Here is a 14,757-nt window from a genome sequence, read left to right on the forward strand (position 1 = left end):
TCTGGGATATTAAATTCCAAGCGCTCTGGTCTTCTAACATGAAAATTTCTAAATCCTGTTTTATCTTGACTTTGACTTCACAATATTTGAATTATTTGTTTCGGGTTGCTTGTAGTATTTTCTCCTTGACCTGTTAGTTATGGAATTTGACTGTAATAATCCTGGGAATTTTCATTTGGGGATTTTTTTCAGGAGATAGTCAGTGAATTCTTTCAATTTCTATTTTACCCTCTGATTCTAAGATAACAGGGCATTTTTCCTTAATAATTTCTTAAAATAGATCTAACTTCTTTTTTTGATTGCGATTTTCAGGTAATCCAATAATTCTTAAATTTTTTCACTTTGATATGTTTTCCTGGTAATTTTTTTCAGTGAGCTTTCACATTTCTTGTATTTTTTCATTCTTTTGTTTAGTTATTTCTTATTATCTCATGGAATAATTAACTTCCATTTGCCCAATTTAAATATTAAGTAATTTTTTCATGAATTTTTATATATCTTTCAATTTTTGTGTGCTTCCTTTATCAAACTCTTGACCTTTTTTTGATGATTCCCATATATCACTCTCATTTCTTTTCCATATTTTTCTCTATCTCTTTCATTTCATTTTTAAGATACTTTTTGAGATCTTCCAGTTATTCTTTTGGTGCCTAACACCAATTCAGATTTTTTATCAACACTTTGAACATAGCCATTTTGGCATTGTTTTTTTTTATGAGTTTGTATTTTGATCTTTCCTGTCATTTTAATAATAATTATTTGTGATCAGATTCTTTTTGTTTGTTTGTTTGCACCCAATTCCAGCAAAGTTTCCCCAGGAGTCTCCTTCTAACCAGTTGTCTAATCTCATTACCATCTGTGATGTGAGAGCTCCAGAGATCATTATGACCAGTTTGTCCCCCCCCCAACACCTGGGCTGATTGTTCAGAGTCCAGCCTGTTGCTGACTTGGTGGAGCACTCTCTGTACTGAATATTACTCCACTCATTACAGTCAGAGAATTTTGCTGTGACCTTCTAAATTTTTGGACTAGTGTTTCACCCTTTGTGTGTTTGTGTGTGTGGGGGGGGGGGTTCACCCTTTTGTTGGTTCTGCCACTACAGAAGTCATATTGAGGCATTATTTTAAAGATTTGGGGAGTAGAATTTGATGTTCTACCATCTTGGCTCCTTTTTCACTTGTCTTAAATCTTTCCTGATTTCCCTTCTGTTTCTATACTACATACAAACATTTCCTTGTCTCCCTCATCCTCAAAATATATATATGATTTGAATGTAAAGGGTGATAATATAAGCAAATTAGGAGATTAAAGAATATTTTGTCAAATCCATGGAGAAAAGAGGAATTTATGACCAAACAAGAAATAGAGAACATTTTAAAGTGGAAAATGGATCATTTTGATTATATTAAATTAGGACATTTCTTCACAGACAAAACCAATACAACAAGATTATAAGTAAAGCAGAAAGCTAGGAAACATTTTTCAGCCAGTATTTCTGATAAAGGTCTCATTTAACAAATATATAGAGAACTATGTCAAATTTATAAGAACAGAAGTCATTCCCCAATTGATAAAGGGGTCAAAGGATATGAACAGGCAATTTTCGGATGAAGAAAATAACACTACCTAGAGTAATGTGAAAAAATGTTACATATCATTATTGATTAGATAAATGCAAATTAAAGCAACTCCTGAGGTATCAGCTCACACTGATCACATTAGCTTATAGGAAAAAAATGTCAAAGAAAATGATAAATATTGAAGGGGGTGTAGGAAAACTGGGACACTAATATACTGTTGGAGAAGTTGTGAACTGATACAACCATTCTAGAAAATTTGGAACTATGCTCAAAGCACTATAAAATTGTGCATACCCTTTGATTCAGCAATACCAGTACTAGGTTTTTATCCAAAAGGAATCATAAAAAAAAGGAAGATGACCACTTGTACAAAAATATAAGCTCTTTTTGGGGTGGCAAAGAACTGAAAATTGAGGGGATGTCTATCAATTGGAGAATGGCTGAACAAGTTGTATTGTATGAATGTAATGGAATTCTTTTATTCTATAAGAAATAATGAGCAGATGGATTTCAGAAAAAAACAGGAAAGACTTCCATAAACTGATACTAACTGAAGTGAGCAGAATCAAAAGAACACTGTATGATCAATCATAGATTTAGCTTTTCTTAGAAATACAATGATCTAAGACAATTCCAAAAGACTTGGGATGAAAAATGCTATCCACTTCCAGAGAAAGAACCATGTGGAGTCTGAATGCAGATTGAAGCACTCTATTTGTACTTTAAAAATTTATTTTTTTACTAGGGTTTTTTCCTTTTCTTATTCTTTCACAACATAATATGTAAATATTGTGTTTAATGTGATTGTACACATATAACCTAAACAGATAAGAAAGAAAGAAAAAGGAAAAAGAAAGGGAAGGAGGGAAGGAAAGAAGGAAGGAAGGAAGAATAAGAGGGAAGGAAGAGGAAAAAGGAAAGAAGGAAAGAAAGAAGGGAGGGAGGGATAAAAAGAATTATGGATTACCATGAAATGTTAAAGAGCTTCCAGTAGAGTACAATCACAATGGTGAAGGTCCTTGAATTCATATCTTATGAGGACAGTTGTAAATAACTGAGTCTCAGGGGACATGGTAGTTGTGCGTAAGCTTGTGAAAGATGGTCATGTGTTGAGATTGGAATGTTCTTTTTTGATCCCAAAGGACAAAAAGTAAGGGAAGAAGTTTGAGAGTTTTGAGGATTGATGTAGAAAACACATTTCTAACACTAGAGTTAGATAAAAGTATAATGGGGCATTTGGTTAGGACTTAAGTTCCACATGGATTCTAGAGTTCAAAATGGTCATTCATAGAGTAATCAAAACTGAAGAGAAGGAATTATGGCCAGAGATGAGTAGAGAAAAATGAAGTCAAGATAACAATAGAATAGGTTTAAAAATAAGAATAAAGAATAATTGTGATCAGAAGTATGTATATTGAAGTACCTGTTTACATCAGACAGAGATTCTTAATCTTAACCAGGATTCATGGATATCTACCCCATATACACATCTTGACCTCTGTGGATATCAGGGATCTGTGAACTTGCAGGAAAAAAATTACATCTTTATTTCCACTAACCATCTAATCTGCTTTGTAATGGTGAATTTTTTATGCATTTACAAATAATCACATAAGTGTCTGTGGACTTCAGCAGACTACCAAGGAGGGCTCTGTGACAAAAAATGTTAAAGAGAGAGCACCCAACATAAGGGATGCACTTAGAATGGAGAGGAACACTGAAACACAAGTACTGATCATCTTAAGAAAAGAGGGAAAATGGCATATAGGCTAGTAAATGATTGATTAGAATTTTAACTAGGTCATAAAGATAAATGGAATAAACCTTATAGATTAAAATGTGATTGAGTGATGATAACAAAGACACAATCTGGAAATAGTTTAGCTTTTTTAAAAACCAGATTACAGGAACTTTAACTTTTTCTCTCCTTTTTATATCCCTTATTTTTTTGATTGCTTCTTTTTTAAATTTCTCATGTATTCTCCACAATGTCTACAGCCTGTTCAAAATAAAGGGACCCAAACCAACAAAGCTCTCTAGGAAGGGCTTGGGTATTATGTTTACTACTATTTTCTTTATTAGTAAAGGACTTTTGGAAAAAAGAATTCATTTAAAAAAGAAAAGGTATCCTTCAGCCTCATAACCAAAATTCATCACATATTTCTTTTTTTTGTTTAAATTGCATGTGAAATGTCTTAAAAATTCTATGTTTTGCAGATACTTGTATTTCTTAAGAATTTTATATATAATTTAAAAGAAATAGGCAAAAAATAATATCTACTAAGGATCTTCATCTGTAACTCTTGCCTGACTTTAAAGACCTTTATATTTATTAAGTGTTCATGCAGAACAACATTCCTTGATTTAAGAAGCTAATAATCAAGTAGAGGAGCTAAATGGATGTCCACATGCTGACTTAATGATATGTGTGTATGTATGCATACATTTGTGTCTATATTTGTATACTCATACAGGTTGATGTATGACAGTATATCAAAAGGAAGAGGACACTAATTTCTTTTTTACAAAAGTAACTGCATTAAAAAAATTAGTGTCCAGTTCAGTATAAAATAAGTCACATCTGACTCTATATTTTGCATTGTTTTACTCCAGATTTAAGCGAGGCCCACTAAAAGATTGCTCTTTGTCTTGAACCCTTGAGGTCTACAACAGACTAACATTAGGAATTTTCGGTACCATCTCCAAAATAAGAAGTTCTGCCCAAAGCCAATGACTTAACCGTTTGTGAACCCAGCAAAAATATATGTTTTCTGTATATAATAAGTATTTTTGGAAAGTGGTTTATCTTTAGCAGTCTCCCGCCCAGTTGTGAACTACATTCTTGATTACTCAAAAAAAAAAAAAAAAGACATGTTATTATTGCTAAATCATTATAAATAATATCTGAATATCCTGAGAAATGAGAGGTATTACAAGACAGGAAAAGGGCAACTGTTATCCATTATCAAAAAAGGAAGAAAACTATATCTAAATATATAAAATCATTTCTTATATTATTGACCTGTAAGCTTGAATTCAGTTATGGAAAAAAAATTCAAGCAGGTCATTAAAGATGTAGTTACTGGACATCTAGAAAAGCAAGTATTAGAAGAACCAACATACTTTTAAAAGATCATGCCAAATTACCCTAGTTTCTTTTTTCTCAAGTCTACCAAGCTATTAAAAGGAATGTTATGGATATTTTACCTAGGTCTTACTTAGCAAAGCATTTCATGAAACAATTCATTCAGTTCTTTTGGAAGAGATGTATACTAACAAATACTACGATTAGGTTGATTCAAAAAGTCTTAATGGTTCAATGTTAATATGGCCCTCAAATTCTAAGGAAGTATTCCTGATGTGCTTTACCTTGTATCAATCATTTAACATTTTTATCAGTTACTTGAATAAAGGTACTGATAGCATGCTCACCAAATTTGCAATTGTAACCAAGATGTGAGGTAGAATTAATAAACTAGATGGCAGAATTAAAATCTAAAATTATCTAGATATATATTAGAATATTTGGTTGAACTTAAGATGAAATTCAATAAGGATAAAAGACTACTCTTTGAGTTCTAAAAATAAGTCTCACAACTAAAGGACATGGGATCTAAACCTATAAACTTACAATTAATCAATCATGTGATATGACAATCAAGAAAACTAATGGTTATATTAAGAGGCATAGTTTCCAGGAATAAAAAGATGATATATTCCTCATACTTTACCCTACTCAGATCACATTTAGTTTATTGAGTTCAGTTGTAGCCACGATAGTTTAAGAAGGCCATCAGCAAGATGAAGATATCTAAAAGAGGAAAATAAGAATGATGAAAAGCCTTGAGTCCCATGTCCAATCAGCTTCAGTTAAAGGGAATTTTATTTAGCCCAGAGAACAGACTATTCAGGGAACACAATAAGTTTGCTTATGTTTTTGAAGCATTTCCATATGAAAGAGGAATTAGATTTAAATTTTTACCCAAATGGCATAATTGGGAGCAGTGAGTGGAGATGTCAGAGAAAAATTACATTTGATATCAGGAAAAAAATGTTCCCTAATTAATAGATCTTTCCAGCAATAGAGCGGGCTGCCCACAGAGTGTGTGAGTTTCTCATCACTAGAAATCTTCATGTGAAGGACTAGTAGATGACCATTTGTTAAGTACACTACAGTGAGGGTTGCTTTTGTGCAATCTATCAAAGCTTCTGAGTCCCTTCTAAGCCTCAAATTCTATGATTCTGTGATGTCAGTAGTTACTCCAAAAGTTCAGATGATAGCCCATTCTTGCCTAGTCATCTTCTTATTTAATTATTTAAAAATAATGATGATAATAGTTCATATATATATATGTACATAGCTAAACTTATGTGCTATGAATAAATTATATAGTTCATAATATATAGACTATATTATATGTTTGTATCTATAATCATTATAAAATTTACAAGCATTTTACGTATCTCATTTGATCCTCACAATAACCCTGTGAGGTAGATGCTCTTATCTCTCTTCAGAGATTTTCACAAGGGCTACTCACGTACTGAGGATCTTAATTAAATTTCCTCAACATGATAAGGATAACATTGAAGCAATCAGGCTATCCCTTAGTTACTCCTTGACTATTATGTGAACAACTCACCTTTTTCACTTAACCATGTCTTTAATGACATTCTTTTTGTTACTTTTTTCCTTTGTAATTTATAGATTTATTTGAGTGTTTCTTCTAACAACATGCCTCTTCATTGTCCTTGGAGTAATCTTTTAACTTAAAATTCCTTGGAGACTGAAGTGCTGTATTATTCATAGCCCTACAATATCATCAAGAATATTGTTATTAAACAGATGGGCCTTTGTTTCATGGAGAAACAGGGTGTCATTAAAAAAAAAAAAAAAAAAAAAAAACTTTGCAGCTTCCCAAAGGTAATTTACCCCCTGTCCTCTTGCCGTCCAATTCAGGGGACAACTCATAGTTTATTTGCATATATTTCCTGTGAGTATAGTTAATCCAAACTGTTTTGTGTGATTATATATCTCATTTAAAAAACTTGGCAATCCTCCAGAGTTTGATGTAAGTAGCGTGATGTCCTGTACAAAACTAGACCTCAGTATCCCTCTTAAATTTGAATTCACTGCATCTCTTCCAAAATTGAAAAATAACCTTTTTGGACATATTTCTTTCTGGTTTTTGCTTTATTTGATATAATAATTAGAGGACTATTATATAGGATTATCTCTGTTGCCTTTCAAAGGATCAGATCCTTTATAATTTTGACATATGCATGAAATACCTGGTGTGTAAGAAATGGTACTTTATGCTAACAAATATTTTGTAGTCAGCAAAAGATAATCATTGTGGGTAGTTATATATTTTCTATATCCTTTTATGCAATTGGGTCAGAGTAAAGACATGATCTACTGATGTGTTACTTGTGAAACCTTAATGTTACTTCTAATGTTCTCATCTAGAGTGCCTCCTGAGCATGTATAGAATATTCTAATAAAAATTTGGAGATGGGAAAGTAGGCTAATGAATCAGTAGTTATTGATGCCTATTTGGACATTTTTTTGGATTAAAGTCTGAGACTTTTAAAAAATACCTTTTAAATCTTATCCTCTTTTCAGATACCTTGAGAACCCCTCAGTGCCTTCAAAACTGCATTGCCTCCATCAGCTTCTTCTCTGTAGTAGACATGATCTAGTTGCTTCATTTTCATCTGTTTTCTTCAGCAATATTTCTTTCATCTACAAGCATATCCGGAGATATGCCTTATTTTAAATAAAATTTGTGATATTAAGTTCTCAATGTTGTGACTCCACTGAACTTCGTGGTGAAAAGGCTTTGTTGTTAAAAGTCTTTAATGATCATTTTCATCTTTTATCATTTTATGACGAATTATATACATTAGTAGTCTCAGGATGACTGCTTGGCTGGACAACTCACTGAGGATTTCTTCTTTCATTGCTTCTAATTTTTTGAGGTAGTACTTCTAGTAATTGTCCATCAGCTATTAGAATTTTAAAAAGAATTTATTTTAAAACTTATGTTACCTTTGGATGTTATCTCCTTCCTTAGCAACTAGAGTCTAGAGAAAAATCTCAGAGTCCTCTGGTCTTATTATAGCAATGGATTTATTTTAGTTGAACTTATATGTGAAACTGACATAATTATTGTTGATGTCCTTAAGTGCACATTCACTTCACATTTTCTTCTAACAACTTTTTGAAATACTTAGAATTGATTATTTTAACTTCATGGCATAACTTTTTTCTTTTTGTTTTGTATTAATTTTTATCTTTGTTCTATCAACCTAATGATGTAAAGGTGTGATTCAGAAATGATGCCCGCATCAGTTGTTTCCTGTCTGTTATAATTTAAACAGTTATATATTTTTTTGTCAAATAGAGTCAGTGAAAATTTATTCAGTACTTACTCTAAATTCAAAGCACTTGGCAAAGTTCCAGGAATACAAAGAAAGTCAAAAACATTCTGTAGCTCCAAAGAGCTTATGATCTGGTTGAAGAGACAGCATGCAGGTAACTAGAAGATATATACTTGGAGATATTCTCAAGAAAAGCCATTAGCATTAAGAGAGACCCATGAAAGCTTCTTACAGAAGATAGGATTTTATCTGAAATTTGAAGTAAATCAGAGAAGCCAAAAGGCTAAGAGGAATTATTTACTTCTTAATATGAACAGGGCTTTTTATTTTTTAAAGTACACATGGTTTTTCCACTTGAGGCTTCTAGACAGGTTCTAGAACTTAAGTAATTTTTCATCCTTTATTCCTGAACTGCATTTTTTTCAACATACTTTCCCTTTCCATCTATACTCAGCCTTTCCATTGGAATCATTGAATATCAAAGTATGTATTTTTATTTTCTTTGAAAAATCAAAACAAGTTCTGTTGGCAGTATAAGATGATCAATTGTTTCACAAAATGATATTTATTCCTGCCTTACATGCATCATACAAACCAAGTCCACCATCTCCTTTATTTTCCTCTACAAAAAGGAAAATTCCATTTATCTTCAGTTTCCTTTTTCTAGTTTTACTTATAGTAAAATGTAAAAATTGATGAAAATCTTTTCCTCTAGTATAATGTATATTTGTTGACCAATAGACAAATATCTCACATTAAGAGTATTAACAGCAAAGTTATTGATTGTAGATGATTCTAAAGCCCTTGTGATTTATAGAACCTTTTTGCCACTTTTGAAACTAGAAGCAGAAGGGAGCTACATAAGACTGAGGACACTGATGAATTTTTTTTTTCTTTTATGGGTTACCTTGGCCAAAGAATTTACCCCTAACTAATAAGTTTACTAGTGAATGAGCCTTTCTGTACTTAATTGGATTTATTCTTGAAAAGGTGACTCAGTCTGTTCCTGGAATAACATATTTGAAGTCTTTTCACCTTAGTTTGACGTATTTGAAGGCTTTGAGATGTTATGCTAAGACTTTGAGAACCAAGGGTCATATTCATGATGAGATGAGGCATCAGAACAAAAATCCTTGAGGATGCCTTGTCCATGCCAAAAAAAAAAAAAAAAAAAAAGTTAAGCCAAAATTCAAGACATTTCAGAGTTATGTTGCATGTTGTTTATTACAAAATATAAGCCTCAGGATAGTAATTTTCCTTAAAGCTTGTCTCACCTCCCTCTCCCTCCATAATAGCCACTATTGAAAACTGAATACTAGACTTATTTCATCATCCCATGTAATCACAACATTTTTTCCCTTAACAATGCATTTAACATCAATACAAAGGGTAGAAAATATTTTCATCGTTTATTGAAAGAGGCTGAGAGTTTTTAAAATGAGTTTCTGAAATGAACCAGTTGAAAAAAAAAATCTGTATCCTAGGAAAGATTATTGTTATAAAAATTTTAGCCACTTTTAACACTTGGTCTTATGCTATTTTCATTAATTAACATAAATTGATGGTACTGTTTCTCAGATTTTTAAGTGAGGCTTACAAAAGTTAGTTTTTTGTTAGTTTATTTAATTGAACTTCAAGTATGAAGTTTAGAAAAGGAGGTAAAAATAGAGCATTTGTTCCCATGCAAGGTAAAATCTAAGCAAGTTAAAAATATGTCCCCCTTTGCTATATGTATGGTTGCTTAAACTTTGAAATTTGAAAGTGAAATGTAATCTTAAGTCTAATTAAGTATATTAGTTTATTATTATATCAATTTGCATTTACTTGGTATATTATTATTGAATTAATTTGCATTAGAATATTAAGGAATAGATAGAAGTATTTAGAAAACTTGTCTCTTAAAAGTCATTATTTTCTAGATATGAAAAATAAATGTGTACCTTACTAGAATGATGCATTGTAGTATATGTGTCAATGTATCTGACTTCTCAATGAATACTAAATATCCAAGTACTTGTACCTAGTGCAAAGGAACAGACGTAAAAAGAAAAAAGCTTCAAAGGCCCTTGATTGGCCCTATAGAAGGAAAAATTCACTAGCAGCATCTGTATTACTGAACTCTGAAAGTGGTAGTTGTCCCTGAAAATTAAATAAAATCTCAACTTTGCTTTTTCAATCAGACTTAATTGTTTCAGAAAGCAGCCACTTACTAAGCATCTGCTGAGTTACTCAAGAAGGATGGAAAAGCTTAATTAATAGCTGCCATATAAGTAACATTTTAAGTTTACAAAGTACTTTACAAATATCATCTTATCTGATCCTCACATAACAGCACAAGGTAGATGCTATTATTATCCCTATTTTATAGGTGAGCAAACTGTGGCAGACAGAGGCCACCTAATTTGTACTAGAACCATGCGGCAACTAAGTATTTGAGGTTAATTTGAACTCAGGACATCCTGAATGTAGGTCCAGCACTTAACCTTTGTTCCCTGTAGCTGCTTCTAAATTTGTCCTCTAAATGCCAGTATTTCTGTTTTAGGAAATCACCCAGGTTTATAACCTCAGAGCTCCCTTTTACTCGTCACCTTCTCTCTTCCCATCAGTTGACACATCCTGTTTGATTCCAATCCCTCAGTATCTTTTCAGCCCCTTCTCTCTTCTTGGAGGTCCCTAATCCAGGTCTCCATCACCAGACTGGCCTTGCTGAGGGGGAGCTTTCTCTCCAAGCCATGGCTCCCTAACTTACAAAAACTGTCTCCCTGCAATGTGCTGCTGCCACTGAAGGATGGCCAGCCCCCGCCCCCAGTTACCTTGCCAGCCTTGTGGGGGCACCGTTGGCCCACCACACAGTAAGCACCTGGCAAACCCTGTCAGCCTCCACGACCTGCTGCCCTGTGCTGGGCGGGCAGCCTCAGTCTGTGCCTTAGGGCAGCCAGCCCTGGAGCGCCCCCCCTCCCTGCCCCTGGCAGGAGGCCGCTTTCCTTCGGGCTTGGCCGCTTGGCCCGCTCTGCCCTTCCCGAGTCTCAGCTTAAAGCCCCTGCGGGCTCCCCCGCGTCCGTGCGCAGCGGCTGTGCTGCGGGCGGGCACTTCTGGGCCCCAGAGCTGCTCCCTTTCGTGGGCCTGGAAGTTCTGCACATCACTTTGGGCAAGTAAAGGGGTCAGGACCGGTGCTAACGGTTTGGGGAGTGCTTGTGCGCAATCCCTCAGTGACGGCGACCTCGGGGGCTGCCAGTTATGTGTCAGAGGCCGAGACCTCCCCTCCCCGACCCTGCACCATGTTGTCCCTAAGGGTTTGTTGCATCCCTGACCTGCAGGAAGGCTGGAGAACGTTTTACAAGAGAAAACTGGGAGCAGAGATCTGCTTCCCTCGGAGTTCAGAGGCTTCCTGGGGGATGGAGCGTTGGCCACCACATCAGCTTTTTCCTTCTTTTAGCCTCCATAGTGACCTTTATTGCTATGACTCATTTCCCCCTTGCCATCGCACATGTATCATTCTTTTCACTTATAGATGGCTTAACCCCCTAACTCACTTTCCTCCTCTTCAAAATGAAGAGATTGAATTACATGATTTCTAAATTTCATTTCAGCTCTAAACCTTTAATTCTATTCATTTTTATTGCAGATTTATGTTTTAAAAAATAATCTTTTCCTCTTTGTATCCCCCACAATGTCTGGAATGCCATTAGATAGGAACTCATTTAGCTAAAATTGAATTTTGATTATTTAACTAATTGGTGTATTGGCTGTCATGAGAGTAGCAATGTAGCTTTGCTTTTTTATTTTCATTTTCATATTTCTTTAAAAGCCCAGAGCTCACTATGCTAACAAATATTAGAGACTCATAAAATCTTAGTTGGAAGAGGCTCCAAGAATGCCATCTATCCTCTACCTGGACAAGATCTCCTCCCTACAAAATCAATTATCTCTCTTTTTTATATCTAGTCTCTCTGTATTTTACAAATACAATCATACAAGCTCATGGAATAAGAACTTATTTAACAAAGACACCATATAGAAGAAATGTGTTTTAGAATGTTTCCCATCTTATATCAAGATAATCCCCAAGTAGATACATTTAAAGTTTTAATCATTAACTTTTTTTATTATTATACTTTTTATTTACAGAATATATGCATGGGTAATTTTTCAGCATTCAAAATCATCTCTTAAGGAAACATCAAAAAAAGATAGTTTGAATGAAATGAAATCCTAAATGTTTAGAAAAATCCCAGGAATTATATAGCTAGGAACTAACTTTGTATTTTGATATTAGATGTGCCATGGGCAAAGAAAGTTGTGTTACCATTTTGGATTTGTAAATTTTCTCTGTAATCAACTCTTTAAATTTCCCATTAAATAATCTTTCAGTTGCTGGTTAATTGCATAAGCATGCATTCGTTTTTGTTAAAAATAAATATTTTTATTTTGTGTACATTTAAACAATTAACCATGGTGGTTTTTTGTATTTTCCATAAATTCACCCAAATCTATTTAATCTTTTTAATTGCTGCGATCTTTTCTCTGTCACCAGCCAATCCCAGAGGTTTCATAGGAATTATTCATTTCCAGATACATACAATTTTTTTTTACTCTTTTCTTTTCCAGGGACTTCCTGTTCATTATGGATTGTTTACGAGTACTTAATTCACCGGAGTGCCTAAGCAGTAATGAGATTCGTTTTGGAACTCTACAGCTTCTATTGTCGGGGTCTTTTTATTTTGTTAAGCAATTTATAAAATGATATGGTTCTTATTTAGAACCACTGTTACAAAAACCCTTGTTTTAACAGTTTGACTGGTAATTTAAAAAGTGTGCCTATCCTAAACTACATTAAACAAACAAAAAATGATTCTTGTGTTTTCCTCTTCTGTGTTTTGCCCCAATTATGGTCATATCTGAGACACAAACCACTGCATGAAGTCAAAGTTTTTTCTTCAATTCCAAAAATGATTTATCCATCTATGTTATGGACCAATAAATATGATAACATTTGGCTAAAATGATTCTGTCATGTGAAAGGTTAATTGTAACTCTTGTGCCTGAAGCAAGAATTACTGGCAGAAATTGTAGAAACCTGATTTTCATTCCTTTCTATAATTTGTTGTAGAATACAAAGGTCATAATCCCCATGGACCATATTATACTGTCATTCTCTTTTCAATGTTTCCCAGTGCATTGTGGTTTTAATTTAATAAGCCCCGGGAGGCTGTGTTTTATTTCTTTGGATAGAAACTCACACAACATGTTTTCCAATCTTGGAATTTCAAGATAGGCTACGTGCATTGTTAAAACGACACTTTTATACCTCTAACACAATTATTTCCTGAGGCATTCACATATTTCTACCATATCCTGTTTTAGAAAATTATGTTAAACACAGAAATAATTTCTGATGGTTTTAGTTTGTTCTTATCCTCTTATGATATGGCCTGAAACAAACAGTTCTATGCTCTTGCAATTCATAAATTCAGTTTTATCCAAAAGACTTTCTTGATTGGTGAAAGCCAAGAACTGCCTACATGATATTTTTTATGATAGATATAATTAAAAATGTATTTGGGAAAAAATCCATCTGTTCCAAATTCAGATAAATCTTATTATGCTGAAAATGGTTTAATTGTGAAAATTTTAGCTTCAGATTCTATTCATCTACTAATTATTTGTTTATTTGTGTAATGTGAATTTTGTATCTGTTACTTGTGGACCAGTTCAAGGCAGGGGTTTATTACTCAAACACTGGTCACAAGAAGTCAGAAAACTAGTGTTGGAAGTGTTGGAAACTTCATCAATGAGCAGAGTGGCCACATGAATGAAATCATGAAACCCTTTGAATTACTGAAGTATGAATTTTGTACCATAGTTTATTTAGTTCAAGAGTTAAAGTCTAATTTTGAAATTTTGTGATTCTACTGGTGATTCTACAATAGCATTATTAACTATATCTCAGTTCATAATGGATCAGATTTCTCCTACCTTAAGCATTTCATAAGTACTTTATGTATCAGGGACAACAGGTGTAGCAGTGGACAGAGTGCTGGGCCTGGGATCAAGAAGACCCGAATTCAAATCCAGCTTCAGACACCTTACAGCTGTGTGACCCTGAGAAATTCATAAGTTCCATCTGCTTTGGTTTCCTCACTATAAATTAAGATAATTCCAGCCTTTGCTTCAAATGAGATAATATTTGTAACAAAAGTTACATTATATAAATACATATTTCTTCCCTCTTCAGGGCTGGAAGTTCAGCACCAACTGTTTGAAATTTCATTTTTATTTGTGAATAATAAAGCTAAGGACAGGTGGCAATGAAGGAAGTAGTGGTACAACACTGGTCTCTTACTTAATCCCAACAGCTTTTGTAGAAGAGTGTCTATGAAGTAATCATTCTGTTGTTTGATTTTTTAAAAGTCTATATGGCATTTTAAGTTAAAAAATTCCTACTGTATGATCAGGTTTTGATGTATTGAAGACAAGATTCCCCAGGCTACTTTCAGTGTGAGTCCTTCAATTTGGCATTGTCAGAATCGTGGTTGCTAGAGAGTCAAAAATCTCTCTAATGGGTTGAACTATCATTCACCCTAGATTTAAAATCTGCTGCTTTGCAGCCCAAGTAGGGAAACAAAAAGTAATTATTTTGCATGAACATCTGAGAGTATTGACAAAATAGTGTCATGAAGAGGAAGAAGAATAGTTTACCTTACAGGGAATATTTTACTTACACAACTATAATCACATTTGATCTTCACAACTGAGGCACATGGGACAAACATTATTACCCTTATTTTATAGT

At 33.7% G+C, this 14,757-nt stretch overlaps 1 protein-coding gene across 1 annotated transcript in view; it reads left to right on the plus strand.

Annotated features, from left to right (window-relative positions):
* The window catches only part of KHDRBS3 (KH RNA binding domain containing, signal transduction associated 3), a 260,581-nt gene extending 247,764 nt beyond the window's left edge, over nucleotides 1-12,817 (plus strand). The window contains exon 11 of the transcript XR_004231106.1: nucleotides 12,573-12,817. The gene's annotated coding sequence lies outside the window, so the exon portion shown is untranslated. The remainder of the gene's footprint in view (nucleotides 1-12,572) is intronic.
* The last annotated feature ends 1,940 nt before the right edge of the window (nucleotides 12,818-14,757 follow it).

Source organism: Sarcophilus harrisii, chromosome 1 (genome assembly GCF_902635505.1).
Source record: "Sarcophilus harrisii chromosome 1, mSarHar1.11, whole genome shotgun sequence".
Lineage (NCBI taxonomy): Eukaryota > Metazoa > Chordata > Mammalia > Dasyuromorphia > Dasyuridae > Sarcophilus > Sarcophilus harrisii.